The 17,783-nt window shown below is 45.8% G+C and overlaps 1 protein-coding gene across 1 annotated transcript in view; it reads right to left on the reverse strand.

The window, feature by feature from the left end:
- The window catches only part of ITGA11 (integrin subunit alpha 11), an 89,905-nt gene that overhangs the window by 56,791 nt on the left and 15,331 nt on the right, over positions 1-17,783 (reverse strand). The window lies entirely within an intron of this gene.

Here is a 17,783-nt window from a genome sequence, read left to right on the forward strand (position 1 = left end):
CAACACACAAGGGCCAGAAGATACTGTCTCCTGGTCAGAAGTACTCTCGCCAATCCTAGTTTCCACACTCTTAGGGTCTAGAAACATGAACTGATGATGAAAAATACTTAAAAACAACAAGCCAACTTACCTAAAGTAGAACAGTTAATGATGCTATTAATTGTGAACGTATGCATTAATTGTGAATGTATGTATTTACCATGAACAAAAAAAAGTAGTCTATTTGAGATATTTATATACTTCTTTCCAGGCAAACCTTATCAAGTGGTCTTAATATGAAATATTAAGAGGCATCAATTATAACTATAGAAAGAAATGACAAGTTACAGGGGGAAAGCATTCTGGATCAACTGCAGGACCTAGGTCAGGGTGGTCCAGTGTGTGGCCATTGCATGTGTAGCATGCAATGAATGGACCTCTTTTGGTGGCCTTTGGCAACATTCAGTGCCCCCCCCACTGCGCTCACACTGCCTTCCCAGAGCCAGATAAGTGAGGTGTTGGGCTTTGGGAAGGAAGCATGAAGGCTCTGGCAGGGTCCTAGAGTCCCCCTTCCTCCTTCCCAAAGCCTAGTTAGCAGTTCCCAGCTTTGGGAAAGAGGTGGGTGGGGCACCAAATTGTGGGCTCATACCCCCATCCCATGTGACAAGGCAGCGTGTGGCCTGTGGGTTCTGTGTTGAGGTACTTTTGCAGCCTACTTGGTATGAAAAGTTGGATTGCCCTGACCTAGATAGTCATCAGCTCACCTGGCTGATGTAATTGGCTACTTAGGAACATCTCAGTGCCAGAGAATAGGCTGAATTCCTTGAAGGAAACCTGTGATGTGCTTGAGGTGTGAATTACTAGCTGATTGCTGGACCCTCCAAGTAAATCTTGCTTGCAGCAAAGCTTTTCATTTGCAAAACCCTACTTGCTAATTAGACACCTCAGAGTGATGATATACAAAACCAGATTCTTTTGTTGTAAAGGCATCAAAGCATGGATGTTTCAATGCCTCCCCCCCCTTGCAGAATTAATGTAGTTCCCCCCCTGTTTTGTCTTAAATATCTAGCATAAAACCAAAACAGCTGTGATGGGTCTGGTTATTTTTTCCAGTTGCTGTGTAGCATGCAATGAATGGACAGAGAATGAAAAGCACTTTTCTTATTTTGGCTCTTTGGACTTTGAAGCCAGAGGGACCCATTTTCAGCATCTACGCTCAGGGAAGGCCTGCAGGGAACTCTAGGAAATGTAGCTCTGCGAGGCGAATAAGGACCACGCGGGTGGCGCTGTGGGTTAAACCACAGAGCCTAGGACTTGCCGATCAGAAGGTCGGTGGTTCGAATCCCCATGACAGAGTGAGCTCCCATTGCTTGGTCCCTGCTTCTGCCAATCTAGCAGTTCAAAAGCATGTCAAAGTGCAAGTAGATAAATAGGTACCACTCCGGTGGGAAGGTAAACAGTGTTTCCGTGTGGTGCTCTGGTTCGCCAGAAGCGGCTTAGTCATACTGGCCACATGACCCGGAAGCTGTACGCCGGCTCCCTCAGCCAGTAAAGCGAGATGAGTGCCACAACCCCAGAGTCGGCCATGACTGGACCTAATGGTCAGGGGGGTCCCTTTACCTTTACTTTAACAACTATTAGCACCCTTAACAAACTGCAGATCCCAGGTATTTAAAGTGATAGCAAAGCACTTTAAATGCATGGTGTCAATGTGTCAAAGGCTGAAGAACTGTGTCTGGCTGAGGACAAGGTCTCTATGCCCTCCAGGGCAAATTTCACTGATGTCTGCTCCGTCTTGCAACTGTCACTTATTCCTAAATATTCCTTTCTCTACAGAAGATGACAGGCCTGGTTCCTGGAGCCATGGGCAGAAGTGAACAATAACAGCAGCCAAAATGCAAAGAGCTCCTGAATTTCATTGGCATTTCAATTCTACATCTAATCAGCTGCTCACTGAAATAATAAACCGATGGGGGAAAGAGCTATACAGTTACACATGTTTAAAATACACACGTATATTGCATTTCCCAAAAAATATGTATGATTAATGTGAAAGACACCAGGGAGAGAAAAAAGAAACGGGTATTTTTTGGAAAAGCAGACATGAAACAACAGAAGATCAGCTCGTTCTTTGCAATCAATGGAACAGTTAATCTCCGGCAGCAGCTCTGGAGCCACTAATTTATTCAAGATGGGGCTGGGCGGCAAATGAGAGCTGAGAAAGGGAGTGGGTCGCAAGGAGGGTTTCAATGGATTTGGTTGGAAAGGAGGGGGTTGCAACACCCACCCACCCACCCACCCCTGGATTCAATTGAGTTTCCATTTAAAGGTGAACTTACTCAATTCACACTATCTGAAGCAATATGTTATCTTCACTCTACTATTGATTTCACACGGTTCTTGGAAATTCGCAGCTTCTCCGAATTTTGCGACGCAGTTCTCCAGCCAAGCAATGTGTACAAAATTGCATATACTGGAGTATTGTGTGCTTAACTGATGTATTTTAACTATTTTTTAACTAGTTTGATTTTTAAAAAATCTGTGTTTTGGAATGATTGTAAGTGTTGGAAGCTGCAACTGAATCCCAGCTTGGGAGAAAGGTGGGATATAGATAGATAGATAGATAGATAGATAGATAGATAGATAGATAGACACACACACACACACACACACACACACATTAAATAATATTGTAAGTATTAAGTGCACTGGTGTGTGGGTGTGAGATTCACTCCCCAGCCTTTCTGGTACAATACCTCTTTCTTCAGTGATATGGAACAACATGGCTGCTCTCTTGGAATGGGCCTCTAAAAATCCACAAGACTTGAGCAAAAATTGGAATTCTTCCAATGGACGTTGCAAAGAGAATTCCAGGGCAGGGTGTTATATTGCGTTTATAGGCTAGATTTGAAAAGGGACATTAGGGGCTTATCACTTTCAGTCAATTCCACCCCCGGCTCCAACCCCCCTGGCTCAGCCAGCTTTCCCCTAAAATATAATAGACAGCATTGTGATTTGGGGTCTTGAACCTGCATTTCCACAAGTGCTTGCTGTGTTCAGATCAGTACAGGGACGCAGGTGCTGCTGCAAAACATTCTTATGCAAAGGTTTCCTTGCAGGATAATATATCAAATGAATCTGTTTCTTAAACGTATGATGAATTTTAGAAATAGCCCTTACAGCTGTCTCTCCTGCAATTGCAGTGGAGCATGTAGTCATCCTGTCTCAGGTGATTCTTTTTGTTGTTGTTGTTTAGTCGTTTAGTCGTGTCCGACTCTTTGTGACCCCATGGACCAGAACAAGCCAGGCACTTCTGTCTTCCACCGCCTCCTGTAGTTTGGTCAAACTCATGCTCGTAGCTTCGAGAACACTATCCAACCATCTCGTCCTCTGTCGTCCCCTTTTCCTTGTGCCCTCAATCTTTCCCAGCATCAGGGTCTTTTCCAGGGAGTCTTCTCTTCTCATGAGGTGGCCAAAGTATTGGAGCCTCAGCTTCAGGATCTGTCCTTCCAGTGAGCACTCAGGGCTGATTTCCTTAAGAATGGATAGGTTTGATCTTCTTGCAGTCCATGGGATTCTCAAGAGTCTCCTCCAGCACCATAATCCAAAAGCATCAATTCTTCGACAATCAGCCTCCTTTATGGTCCAGCTCTCACTTCCATACATCACTACTGGGAAAACCATACCTCTAACTATACGGACCTTTGTTGGCAAGGTATTCTTTTTGTGAGTGTACAGAAAATGAATCACAGAATTCATCTAGTCCACCCTCTGCAATGCAGGAATTGCAACTAAAGATGCAAAATGTGACCCTCGGGTCCCTTCCAACTCTACAATTCTATGATTCTATGTACCATACAGGTCATAATTGTGGCTCTCCTTTGTAACCATCTTTCGTTTTTAATTCCCACTTTCCCTTCCCTTACAAGCACAAAGTAGTTTGCTTTTCCATTGTTTAGGGTTTTTCCACTCCAGTTCCAAGCTCAGGCCCTCTCCGAGCCTTGAGCCCAAGCTTATGCCTGTTTACTTGGAATCGAGCCAAACTGATTTCAATTGCTCCCAAGTCGGTGTGCGCAGAAACATGGTCCTCCCTGCCACTTTTTACAGCCTTATTAGTGAAGAAACTGTTTGTGGTTTGGGAAAGAGGTTTTGGGGTTTTGCAAGATGAAAAGGGACGCGGGTGGCGCTGAGGGACGCGGGTGGCGCTGAGGGACGCGGGTGGCGCTGAGGGACGCGGGTGGCGCTGAGGGACGCGGGTGGCGCTGTGGGTTAAAGCCTCAGCGCCTAGGGCTTGCCGATCGAAAGGTCGGCAGTTCGAATCCCCGCGGCGGGGTGCGCTCCCGTCGTTCGGTCCCAGTGCCTGCCAACCTAGCAGTTCGAAAGCACCCCCGGGTGCAAGTAGATAAATAGGTACCGCTTACCAGCGGGAAGGTAAACGGCGTTCCGTGTGCTGCGCTGGCTCGCCAGATGCAGCTTTGTCACGCTGGCCACGTGACCCGGAAGTGTCTCCGGACAGCGCTGGCCCCCGGCCAATAGATGTGAGATGGGCGCACAAACCCCAGAGTCTGTCAAGACTGGCCCGTTCGGGCAGGGGTACCTTTACCTTTACCTTTAAGATGAAAAGAGCCACAGGCCTTGTGAGAAAACAAGCTTGGAAGAGTTGCTATGCAGACCGCCCCATGACCACAAAGTCAGAATACAAGGTCTGAGCTGTGCTAACTAACACCTGTGAAACCAGACTGATGCCATGTGGAAAACAAATTAGCCTTTCCTTGTTCAGGCCTGGCAATGTCTAGGGCTCATATTGACAGGGAAAAGAAGCCAGGATTGATGGATGAGGACCCAGTTATTTCCATTTCAGAATGGGGAAAACCAGCATTTCATTTCTAAGAAAGAATGAGCAGGTGCAGGCAAGCATAGTAGGGATGGGGAAGAAATCTGATTCAGTTCACATGTAAATGCAAATCAACCTAATTCACACTTTCTGATACAGGACGCAAACTGAAACACAGTCGTCCTTTGAAATTTGCGCTTCTCTACATTTTGCAGTATAGTTCTCCAGGCAATTAATGTGTACCAAAATACATACAGAATGGTAAAATGTGCACAAAAGTGCATATATTGGTGGAAATGCCATACAAAAATGCATATTTTAGAGGGAATTGCATATATATTAGGAGAATTTTGCAGTACAGTGCTGATGAATTTTCAACAGGGTTTTTTAAAAACAGTAATTTGCAATTGTTTAGTCATTTAGTCCTGTCCGACTCTTCGTGACCCCATGGACCAGAGCATGCCAGGCACTCCTGTCTTCCACTGCCTCCCGCAGCTTGGTCAAACTCATGTTCGTAGCTTCGAGAACACTGTCCAACCATCTCGTCCTCTGTCGTCCCCTTCTCCTTGTGCCCTCAGTCTTTCCTAACATCACGGTCTTTTCCAGGGAATCTTCTCTTCTCATGAGCTGGCCAAAGTATTTGAGCCTCAGCTTCAGGATCTGTCCTTCCACTGAGCACTCAGGGCTGATTTCCTTCAGAATGGAGAGGTTTGATCTTCTTGCAGTTCATGGGACTCTCAAGAGTCTCCTCCAGCACGCTCCTTCATGGATCACTGCCTTGTCGTGGCGAAGGGGCTTGAATAACTCAGAGAAGCTATGAGCTATGCCGTGCAGGGCCACCCAAGACGGACAGGCCATAATGGAGAGTTTTGACCAAACGTGATCCATTTGGAGTAGGAACCTGCAAGCCACTCCAGTATCCCTGCCAAGAAAACTCCATGGACAAAGACAACAGTAATTTGCAAACTGATGTGGAAATGTGAAAAACTGGAGTTAAGACTGGAAAACAGAGAAACCAGAATTGGTGGATTTGTCCACCCCATCTCTGGCATGAAGACTGCAATTTGGCTCCACCTTCCGCCCCATCCACGGCAAAAAGGGCTGGTATCACCTGGTTACTACAACTCCATGCTCTAAGAATCTGCGGCCCTCCAGCTGGTAGACTGCAGCAGGGTTTGCTAACTTGTGGGTCTCCGTATGTTGCAGGCTCCAACTCCCATCAGCCCCAGCAGGCAGCATGGGCAGGGATGATGGGAGTTGTAGTCTAGCAACATCTGAAGGGTCAAAGGTCTCCTCACCCCTGCTTAAGCATCTCTCTTTTTTTTTAACTGAATTGTTTACATCGAGAATGAAACAGGTATTTCCGCAGAGGATGTGCAAAATACAATGCCATTTCCTGGAAGACCTTTCTTCTCATTTTGTTGGCAATTCAGGAACACAGGAAACTGCCTTATACCGATTCAGACCATTGGGTCCATCTAGTTCAGTATTGTCTACACTGACTGGCAGCAGCACTTTGGGGTTTCTGACAGGGGACATTTCTGGCCCCTACTTGGTGAAACTGGGCATTGAACCTGGGACTGCCTGATTGCAAAGCAGATCCTCTACCAAGTGGCTCCAGCTGGTTGCCTTCTTGCAGCTCATACCTTTCCTTAGGTTAAAAAAAATATGTTTCCCCAATGGGATAATCCCCACAAAAATATTCTCTTTAATCTTTAACAAGCAATGAGGTGACTTTGCTTTCTTTCCCCAAGTCATAATGAGTGTTTTCTTCCTGTTTTAAATCAAGCCCTCTCATCCAAATCTGACACAACTGTAATCTAAACAGATGTTCTCAGTGACTGTGGCTTTGGGCTTGGAAGGGATAATTCTAATTACATAGCATCTTCTGAGGAGTGCATCTCTTAATTCACTGCTTGGCATATGGAAGCTTCTTTGAATCATTTCTCTATACTGCTTTGAGAGGGTGGGAGCTGATCTATAAAATGGGTTCTTCAAGACAGGCTGGCAGGGGTTGATGGGAGTTGTAGTTCAGAACGTCTGGAGAGCAGAGAGTTGGGGGAATGCTCCTACAGTTAAACAGCCCCACGTGCCAGCTACATTGGGGTTATGATACATTGATAAGGGCTGCTTTGCTAAACCCAACAAAAAACACCCATTGGAGGCAGTCATGAGTTGCATTATGTTATCAGTGTTTCAGAACCAAAAATACTGCATAGAATGGTTGATGGATCAATAGTGTGATGTAGCAGCAAAAACAAAACAAAACAAAACAAAACAAAACAAAACACACCAGCTAATGTATTTCTATGCTACATCAAAAGAAGTATAGTGTCCAGATCAAGGAAAGTCATATTACCACTCTATTCCGCCTTGGTTAGATTGAATCCTGATTTTGTCTTTTGTGGCATTAGTTACCCCTCTCAATTTTGTGTCAACTGCAAATTTGATGAGCATTCCCTCAATTCTTTTGTACAAGTCATTTATAAAGGTGTTGAACAACAGCAAGCCCAGGACAGAACCCTGCGGCACCCCACTTATCATTTTTCCCCAGGATAATGAGGAAGCATTAGTGAGCACACTCTGGGTTTGGTCAGTCAACAAGCTCCAAATCTACCTAACAGTTATCTTGTATATCCCACTTTTTACCAGCTTCCCGCAAGAATATCATGGAGGACTCTGTCCAAAGCCTTACTGAAATCAAGATACTCTACATTTACAGCATTCCCCTGATCCACCAAGCTTGTAACTCTATCCGATAAAGAAATGAGATTTGTCTGGCCTGACTTGTTTTTGAGAAACCCATGCTGGGTCTTAATAATCACATCCTTTTTCTAAGTGCTCATAGACCAACAGTTTAATTATCTGTTCTAGGACTTTTCCTGGTATCAATGTCAAGCTGACTGTTTAGTAGTGGAGTGAACTACAGTGGGATGGACTACTTCAGAAGGTGGTGGACTCTCCTTCATTGGAGGTCTCCATTTTTTGAATATATAAAGATGGAGAGTCATATAAGTACTCCTCCCATCATTCACTCCTCAATGTGGCTGGGCTATAGAGACTCATCTTAAAAACTTAACTACATGTAACTGCATCTCTGTAATTTATATATATATATACTGAATATGCTCCATGTATAGTTGTTATTGTTTGTTTGGTTATGTCTTAGTGCAGGGGTCGTCAACCTGTGCCCCATGGGCTGCAAGCAACCCATTGGGGGAAATTTAACTGGCCCCCGAGCCGCCCCCGAACTGAGCCACCTGCTTGGCTAGTCCCCGTGTGCTGTGCTAAACTGGCACGGCACGTAGACTCACTTCCGCAGCACCAGAAATCGCATCTGTGCATCCCCAGGCGCCGGAAATTGTGTCTGCGCATGCCCAGATGCTGGAAATCATGCACACAATCTGGCCCATGGAGAGATCTCCGTGGGACTTTACCAGCCTAGGCAGGTAAAACCTTGCCAAGCCCTGTCTTAGTGTGTCCATATGCTTTTGATAAAATCAATATATTTATGATAAAATCAATTTTAAAAAATAGCAGAGTTCTGTCATATGTGATCTAGCCGAGATTCCTGCTTTGCAGGGGTTGGACTAGATGACCCTTGGGGTACCCCCCATGCTACAATTCTATAATTGTATGATTAAGTCCATATGCGATGGGAAATATCAGTTGTGTTTACTACAGAAGGAAGGCCTATGGAAGCCAATGAATCCTCCTTTGCTTTCATGGGAGAATACAATGGGACTTGTAGTTTGCAGTGAGCACTGAAATGACAATAAACCACAATCCAAGCAGGAGACAAAACCAATTTCTTTGGCGATCCAGAATTTCCAGAGTGGGGAAAAATATGTGCGAGAGCATTCTGTCGAAAATCTCTTTGGCTCCCGCAATTTGAAACAAATTCAGGAACAACAGTTCAGTTCTGGCAATGCTTTGTTATTTCTAGAGTTCCTTCCTATGTAGAATATTAAGTCCTGAGCTGAACTGGGCTGGGAGGGCAGCAGGGTGATTCACAAAGATTTTCATATCCTTTTGAAAAGCGGGCAGGGGCGCCGACTTATAAAAAATATTGGGGGAGCCCGCGAAAGCTCATGAATAATAAATAAATTCATGAATATGCAGATAAAGTGGTGCCGCCTCCTCGTGAGCGAATAGGGGAGAGCGTGCTGCGCCTATTAATCAGCTCCGAATGAAATTGGGTGGAGCTTTTGCTCGGGAGGGAGGGCAGGAGGCATGCAGCCCGACCCTGTGCATTTTGGGCTGGGGGAGGGGCGGCGGCGGCGCTCTGCTGGAGGGGCGCCCGAGATTATTGGGGGGGCAGAGCCCCCCCAAACGAATTTTTGAGGGGGCTCGGGCCCCCTCAGGCCCCATGGAGTCGGCGCCTATGAAAGCGGGACCCTATTCTGTCCCTTTCATAGCCTTGGGAATGGCTGCTGTTAAAGTATGGAAACATCACTCTCTGAACTTTCCTGCATTTCATTTTTCTCTTACCTCACTTTTTTAAAAAACAACAACTCCTCCTCCCATCCATATGGGACTCTGCAACTCTGGATTATGCTGAATGCATGATGAAGTGGCCGGTGTTTCATGAAAGCTAATGCTGCAATTCATTCATTCATTCTTCATTTATTAAATAATTGTTATAAATAATTATTATTATCAGCCTTCCACCCTAAGGTCCCTGGGTGGGTTACAGCATTAAAATCATTTTTTAAAAAACAAAATAAAAGGAATTTACAATCATCATTATTATTAATTTGCTAGTTGTTAAAGTGTCATAAGACTCTTTGCTCCTTTTGATGCAAAAGGCTAATACAGCCTGCTCCCCCTCTGTAAACCGTCTCTGATGTGCAACACAGATTCTTCCACATGGAGGCATAAATATATATTAAAGCCCACATAGCCCCTTTCCCCATCTGTAGTTCAAGAAGCCCTTGACCATGCAATTCTGTGTTGAACAAGAAATGAGGCTAAAATCGCCACTCGGTTTTGCACTTCTGAACATCTACCAAGACTGTGGGGTGAGGGTGGGGGTGGGCGGCAGTGCAATTCATATAGCTAACCCTATCTTGTTTATTTGGTTTATAGGCTCATTTTCTCATTTTCTTTGCACAGATGTTTTTGTGTGTGTAAAAGTTGCAACAACAAAAATTAAGTAACAACAACATTAAGATAATAAAGGGCTGTATCCAATTAAGTCCTATGTAGAGAGTAGACCCACCAAAATTAGTTGTGTCCATTAACTTCAATGGGTCAACTCTGAGTAGGCCTAACATTGGATGCAACCTAATAATAATAATAATAATAATAATAATAATAATAATAGTCTATCCTACCTACCCTCCTTCTCCTTCTCCCGCTCCCGCTCCCCCTCTCAAACCCCAAACTGGTGCATCCAGTCGCAAGCCAGACCACCAAAGACTGACAGCCAAGAAAGCTGGGGAAACGACTAACTCCTTTTCCAGATCAGCACAATTATTGCTGTAAATCTTCAGAGCAGATTTGATGCGGCTTCCCCAGAGTCCCTTTCCCTTTTTTTCACATTACAGTAAGACAGAGGACGTCATGTCTGCTCCTGTGATTACCCAAAGTATAGGAGGGTTTGCCACCAGCTCCTCCGAGCTCATGAGGTAACCAACAACACAGGCCTGGGAGCCCTGCGGCTCTCAGGCTGGATTGGGCCTCTTTGAGATTCCTGCTCAGCCATGAAGCCTCTCTGTGCCATTTTAAGGATTAGAGAGAGAAGAGACCGAGAGATGTAATGCACACACTGAAGAGTGCTAGGCAGCAAGGGCTGGTCCTTTCAGGAGAGTGGGGCACAGCCCCACCAGCTTCCCTCTGTTCTCAACCACCCCCCACCTGCCTGCCTCCTTACTTACAACCAGTTCAAGCCCATTCCCGTCAGCTTCCTGCTCCCTCAGTCTCTGTGTTGCCTTTGCAGAACATAAGAAGAGCCTGTTGGATCAGCTCAATGGTCCATCTAATCATCCATCCTGTTATCACAGGGGCCAACTAAATGCCTCTGGGAAACCAGCAAACATGAGCACAAGACTCAGAACCCTCTCCCCTCCTGTAGTTTCCAGCAACTACAGAGACATTACTGCCTCAAACTGTGGGGGAAGAGCACAGCTATTCTAGCTAGCAACCATTCATAGCCTTCTCCTCCAGGAACTTGTCTCATTGTTTTTTAAAGCCATCCAAGTTGGTGGCCATTACTGCAGACCCTCCAAGTGTCCCTATTTTCCAGGGACAGTCCCGGATTTACAGAAGCTGTTCTGGTTTCTGATTTGATCCCAGAATGTCCTGTCTTTCCTCAGGACGTCCCTGTTTTAATTGGAGAAACGTTGGAGGGTATGAAGTTGTGTGACCCTCAAGCCAAGGAGATAAGTAACTATACAGTAATACCTCAGCGAGTGTCAGCCCCGTCGAGCGTCCATTTCGGCCAATGTCCGCAGCAAACCTGGAAGTACCAGAACAGGTTACTTCTGGGTTTGCAGCTCACGCATGTGCAGAAGCGCAAACCGCTCTGTGCGCATGTGCAGAGCAGCACTTTGTCAAGAGTCCCTTTTGTCGAGTGTCTGGGGCTCCAGAACGGATCCTGGACTCAAAACAAGGTACCACTGTATCTGTATCTTATCTGAAGGCAGCCGTATATAGGAAAGGTTTTTAATTTTTTTTATGTGTTTATATCTATTGGAAGCCACCCACAGTGACCGAGACAACCAAGTCAGATGGGCAGGGTATAAATAATAAAATTGTTGTTGTTTTTGTGGACTAGGGCATTCCTATTTTCATCTGAGAAATGTTGGAAGGTACTGTGTCCTGTGGGAACAAGTTCCACAATTCATCTGTGTGCTCTACAGTGGTACCTCAGGTTACAGATGCTTCAGGTTACAGACTCCGCTAACCCAGAAATAATACCTCGGGTTAAGAACTTTACCTCAGGATGAGAACAGAAATCATGCGGCGGCAGCGGGAGGCCCCATTAGCTAAAGTGGTACCTCAGGTTAAGAACAGTTTCAGGTTAAGAACGGACCTCTGGAACGAATTAAGTGCTTAACCCGAGGTACCACTGTATAAAGATACATAAATGTTTCCTCTTATTCACCTTTTCTCTTAAAAAAAATCAAAAACCTTCACATTTGGGGGAGGGGACAGGCCTCTCATGACCTGGACAGCTGTCACATACTTCAGCAACAGTAATCAAATCAGGGCAGGCCAGCCTTGCACATAAAAACTCATTTCACCCTCCAGGGTTCAGGGTGAGTTTCATATTCACCGCCTGCTTTGCTCTCATGAGGAGATGCCATTTCTTTTCAGGATGAAAAATGGGCTGTTGCAAAATATCCGAGGGTAAAGTATGCAATTAGGTTGGACTTTTTTATTTTTAAAAGATGATCTTTCAGAATTAGAAAATGGTCACGTCAGCATTTGGAAACACACATGTGCAGCAGAAGCTCGAGGAGAGGAGAGGAAGCCAGGCAGACTCTTCCTTTTCCTGGAACTGCAGGCGAGCAAGATCACCGGGGGAAGAGGAAATCCAAGTTTAATGGAACTGTCGGAGAAAAGAAAGGTTGGGGTGGGAGAAAAGAAACAAGACGAGCCCTTTGAGAGCTGAAAGCCTGATCTTTAGAACTCAGTCCAATGGTTTGGGGCCAGTGATCCACCAAGAGCCACCCTCGTAACCCAGATGGATGCTTGGGTAGGTAGGAGACCTGCTTCCATCGTAGGCTGAGTGAGTTTCAGCTGCTCAGCCCCACTCCTTCCCCCCAAAGATCTTCAGTAGGTCTTCTGCCTTGCAACACTAGGAAACCCCAAGAATGAGGACAAAAAAGCTGTCTGAATAAATCTGCCATCTTATTTCTGATTATATGGCATCACAGAATCATAGAATTGTAGAGTTGGAAGGGTCTCCAAGAGTCATCTAGTCCAACTCCCTGTAATGCAGGAATCACAGCTAGATTCCCTGACCGGTGACTATCTAACCCTGTTTTAAAACCTCCAATCAAGGCGAGTCCACCACCTTCCGAGAGAGTCTGTTCCACTGTTGAATGGCTCTTACTGTCAGAAAGTTCTTCCTGATGTTTAGTCGGAATTTCCTTTCTTGTAACTTAAATCCATTGATTTGGGTCCTACCCTCCAGAGCAGCAGAAAATTAGCTTTCTCCATCTTTCATGGGATGGTGTCTCAGAGATCTGAAGATGACTATTATATCACCTGAACATACCTCAGACTAATACAGAATTTGGATAAAATGGAATTATGAATGAACACATCTTCAGTTGGGACGCGGGTGGGGCTATGGGTTAAACCACAGAGCCTAGGAGTTGCCGATCAGAAGGTTGGCGGTTCAAATCCCCGCCAAGGGGTGAGCTCCCGTTGCTCAGTCCCTGCTCCTGCCAACCTAGCAGTCCAAAAGCACGTCAAAGTGCAAGTAGATAAATAGGTACCGCTCCAGTGGGAAGGTAAACGGTGTTTCCGTTCACTGCTCTGGTTCGCCAGAAGTAGCTTAGTCATGCTGGCCACTTGACCGGGAAGCTGTATGCCGGCTCCCTTGGCCAGTAAAGCGAGATGAGCGCCGCAACCCCAGAGTCGGTCAAGACTGGACCTAATGGTCAGGGGTCCCTTTACCTTTACCTTTACATCTTCAGTGGAAATGGCTTCGGGTTTTGTTATTCTGGTCCCCAGTATATAAAGAAATCTCTAAAATATTTAAATCACTTGTTTGGGCTTCCTCACAACTGACATTACTGAATATGTGGTTGGACAGCATGAAAGCTTGTCGCTCTGCAGAGCTTGGTACATGGATGTGAGTGAGATGCAACTAGGATTTCAGTAGCCCAGCGATGGAAAACCTTGCAAAACCACATCTGTCTTTGTGGTATAAGAACTTATGGACTTTGGCTATTGCAGAGAAAAATATACATATGAACTATGTGTTTCCAGGGGGATGGTGGATCCAGGCTGCTTTTATGTTATGTGGTGGGATTTTATTTCCTATGCTTCAGGCTTAGATGCTCAGCATTCACCATCCACGCCAGCTCAGAAAATAATGTAGGGATGTCACCATTTCTACTTCTTAATAGTTACTGTTTGTTGGTTTTGTATAAGGTATGATGTAATACCCTGTTACTGCACTTTGGGGTTGTTAACAATGTTAATAAAGGTTTTTAAAAAGTTAACAACACTGAGCTAGATGGACCTCTGGGTCTGATGCAGTATAAGGCAGCTTCCTATGTTCAGGGGCAGGACACAACAGGCTGCTGCCTGCTCACAGCCATGCTAAAGTCCTGGATTTCTCCATTTTTAAAATATGAGCAACTCTCCCTTCTGCCCACGTAAGGAGAGAGGGACATCATAAGGGGCCACAAAGTTCCACCTCCATACAAGTGGATTATCACTCTGGTTTCTTATCTCTGTGCCGTATGCCAGTGGCAACTCCAACCCACCCAGGCCTGTGTCAGAATCCCCTGCCAGACCCTTGCCAATGGAGCTGCTTACGTTACCAGCATGTATGTGGAGCCTGCATTCCATACACAAGTTTCAACAGACAGCACACCTGTCAAAAATGTCTCAGACCACTTCGGTAGCTACAACATGAAAACAACAGAAAAAGCAAGTGGCGTTGTCCAATGCAACCTGGTTCGATACCAACAGACTGTGGCTGGGCTCATTTCAAAAGAAAAAGGAGGCTTATTTTGAAGGGTGGGGGAAAGCCAAGGTCACTTAATGAGGAAGGAATGAACTCAAATTGCCGATCTGGAAAGACAATGAAGAGAGAAGATGATCTAATGCGCTGGCTGGATTTTGGAGCGGTGCAAATTACGTCTCCCACCCCCTCCCTTGGAATTTGGGAATCTGGATTCCTTCTTTTTAGACTTTCCACTACCTTGGTTATATTTGAACCCCCCTCCTCCAAATGTGTAACTCTTGGCTGTCTGCCCCCGAAAGCCCTGCACAGATCTTTTATACATGCACAGACACAATAGAAAGAGACCAGCCACCTCTCTTCCGCTCTCAAAATCCCTCTAAATCAGCCTTCCTCAATCTGATGCCCTCCAGGGGTTGCATTACTAATGTAGTTATAGTAGTATAAGCAGTATCACCTGCCCTTCACCAATAAGTCCCAGGGCGGACTGCAACAATTTGAAATCCAGAATTGAAAAAGAGTTAAAGCAGATTACAGTCACAGGAATATGGTGGGCCCTGAAAACACATATCTCGGGGATCAAAAACCAGAGGAGAGGGAGGTGTGTCTTCAGCCTTCACCAAAAGCTGAATAGTGAAGAAGCCAGACACACCTCTGTCGGGAGGGAGTTCCACAACTAAGGGGCTGCCACAGAGAAGGCCCTCTCCTGGGTCACCACTATCCTGAATTTCTGAGGGAGGTGGAACAAGCAAGAGGGCACCCCCCCCAAAGCCATCCAACAGAGTGCTAAGTTAAAGTCACTTAGTGGTATACTTGTTCCCAGTGCTAGAAAAAGAGGTGCCAGAACTCATCAGAAACACCTCCCTTATTCTTTTATAATGGCCATGGTGCCCACCTGACAAGTGCTGGAACTGAGTTCCGGTGAATTCCGTCTGGGGGGGGCTGTTTGTTCTGCTGACAGAATGTTGTTGCACAAGAGGCTGCTGGTAACTTGGTTGAGTGATAGATAGCTTAATCTGTCACATTTTGAATTTCTACCAGCTCGACTGCTGCACTGAGATGCTCTGTTGTGCGAAACTCACCCACCCACCAGTACAAGAGCCCTTGCAGATGTTCTGAAGGACAACTTTGGTGGGGATGAGGGCCATTCCCCTCCCCCTGCACTGCCGCCTGCTCATCTCTCCAGACTCATTCAGCACTGGAACTACCCTGGGCTGTCTCCAGTCGCTTCAGGCCATGGTGGCAGCAGCAGAAGAGGAGGAGGAAGAGGCAGTGATGGCTGGTGGCAAAGCATCCTGGGCTGTGGGTAGGCAAGGTAGTGGGAGGTCCCTGTGATATGGGCTCTGCCACTGCACCAACCTCCCTGCCACCTTGTCCCTTCCCTACTTGGTGTATTCTGTATTGGGAAGCCAGGTGAGTAACACCGTCTCAGCCTGCTGGCCACCAACGCTTACACCCAAAGGAGGCCCAAACTTCAGGCTCATGGCATTTACAGAACCAGTTTGGAATTTTTCATGGATTCCACATCTTATACAACCAAGACAGCAGATTTTTATTTATATGACACACATAAGTTATCTGAGGGAATTTCTTAAAAAAGTATCTTTGGGGGGAAAGACACCAAAGAAAGAATCCGAGATGCTCAGTGAGCTTAAATTCCTCTTTAAATACTTGGTCGGATGCCAGGATTTGTAAGAGCTGTTATTATAACCATCTTCCCTCCACAGCCCAGAATTTCTCCATTTGCCATTCAGCTGTGTGATGGTGCCTTTGCTTTCCCTCTCGCTGGAATTCTGGAATCTTTGCAGGCTGCCTTTCAGGGATGGTCATCTGGTTTCCCTCTTAACATCACGCTGTGGCTTTGCTCTCTTTTCCACTGCGTCTGCCTCCTGCCAATTTCACATCTAGCAGAGCTGGCTGACAGTGGCACCACAATCGCTGGGATACTGGATCCTTTGGTAGCGAAACATACGTCTGTTGGTTTTGTAGTATAGATGGCTTGTTTGTTTAGTGATTCATACTTTGTGAGTCATGGTGGGTTTACAATGGCTTCTTCCTTTTTTTTTTTTTTTTGCTTTTGGGGTAAAAACAAGAATCCTTAGCTCCTTATTTTATTGCATGGGGTTCATTTTAGGCATTTGAGGAGAAGGGAAGGAGCTTTCGGAGTTTGCTCTCTCTCTCACACACACCCATTACACAAAGATGGCAATGTCTCCACAGATCTAACATCACAGATAAAACTTTCACACCACCTCAAAGAGAAGGTTTGTTACTGGGAATCCATTCACATGTTCAGCTGCCATGGAACACACACAAGGAGATGGGGGATCTTCCATTATATGTTCCTTCTTCCCAATATGCCTTGGTGCAACCAGTAACCTCCAAGGCCCCTAACAAAACCTTATTTGAACAGGGCCGGTCCTACCATTAGGCAAAGTGAGGCAGAGGCCTCAGACGGAAGATGCTGAAGGGTGGCAATGAGGTGTTGGAGGACAGTGCTACATGTCCTGCCCTCAACCAGATTGTTGCCATAGCTTAGTAGAAGAACATGTGTCTTGAATGCAGAAGGTCCCAGCTTTAATCTCTGCATTTCCTGGGGAAGAAACCCTGGAGATCTGCTGTAAGTCAGTGTAGGCAATGGACCAATGGGTCCCAGTTGGTACAAGGCAACTTCTGATGCTCCTAGTCTCGATTTGGGGCTCTCATTCTCCATCTTCAGACTCTGACCAGATGTAGACACAAAGGGCTATACCACCAGCCTATTGTTCCTCCACCCATCCACATTGTTTACCACTTAGACTGATGAATTGTTCTGTGGAACTCAAAAGCCAAACACTATTTAGTGACATTTTGGTTTGCCTAAGAAATGAGTTGCCCCAAGGTAGATGTTCTTATAGGCCAGAACAGTTACCTTTGCTTTTTTCTTTCTTTCTTTTTTAATCACACACAGACTGAATTTCTCACTGAGAACTGGTGAGGCATCTAATAAACATGACGAGACTGGAAGGAAAGAGTGGTGGGGAAAGCAAGTATATGCTGAAGACATTTGGGGGGAACTCCTGTTGTGTACATCTGATCCTCACAAGCAAAACAATGCCCTCACTGACCACAATGCTACCTCGGTAGTCTGGAGGGCTGCCTGGAAAGATGCTCAGATCTGCATCACTGGTCAAAGTCGCAAAACAGGCAGCTGCACAAAGACCTATCCAATGCAATGATCTTTCCCCCTCTTTGCTTCCCAATGTTCAGTCTGTGCTCTAAAGGCTTCAGACCAGGAACATGGGAACCTTTGTCCTGTGCTGTTCCACCCTTCCTTAAAAA

This window comes from Podarcis vaucheri, assembly GCF_965113315.1.
Source record: "Podarcis vaucheri genome assembly, chromosome: 14".
NCBI lineage: Eukaryota > Metazoa > Chordata > Lepidosauria > Squamata > Lacertidae > Podarcis > Podarcis vaucheri.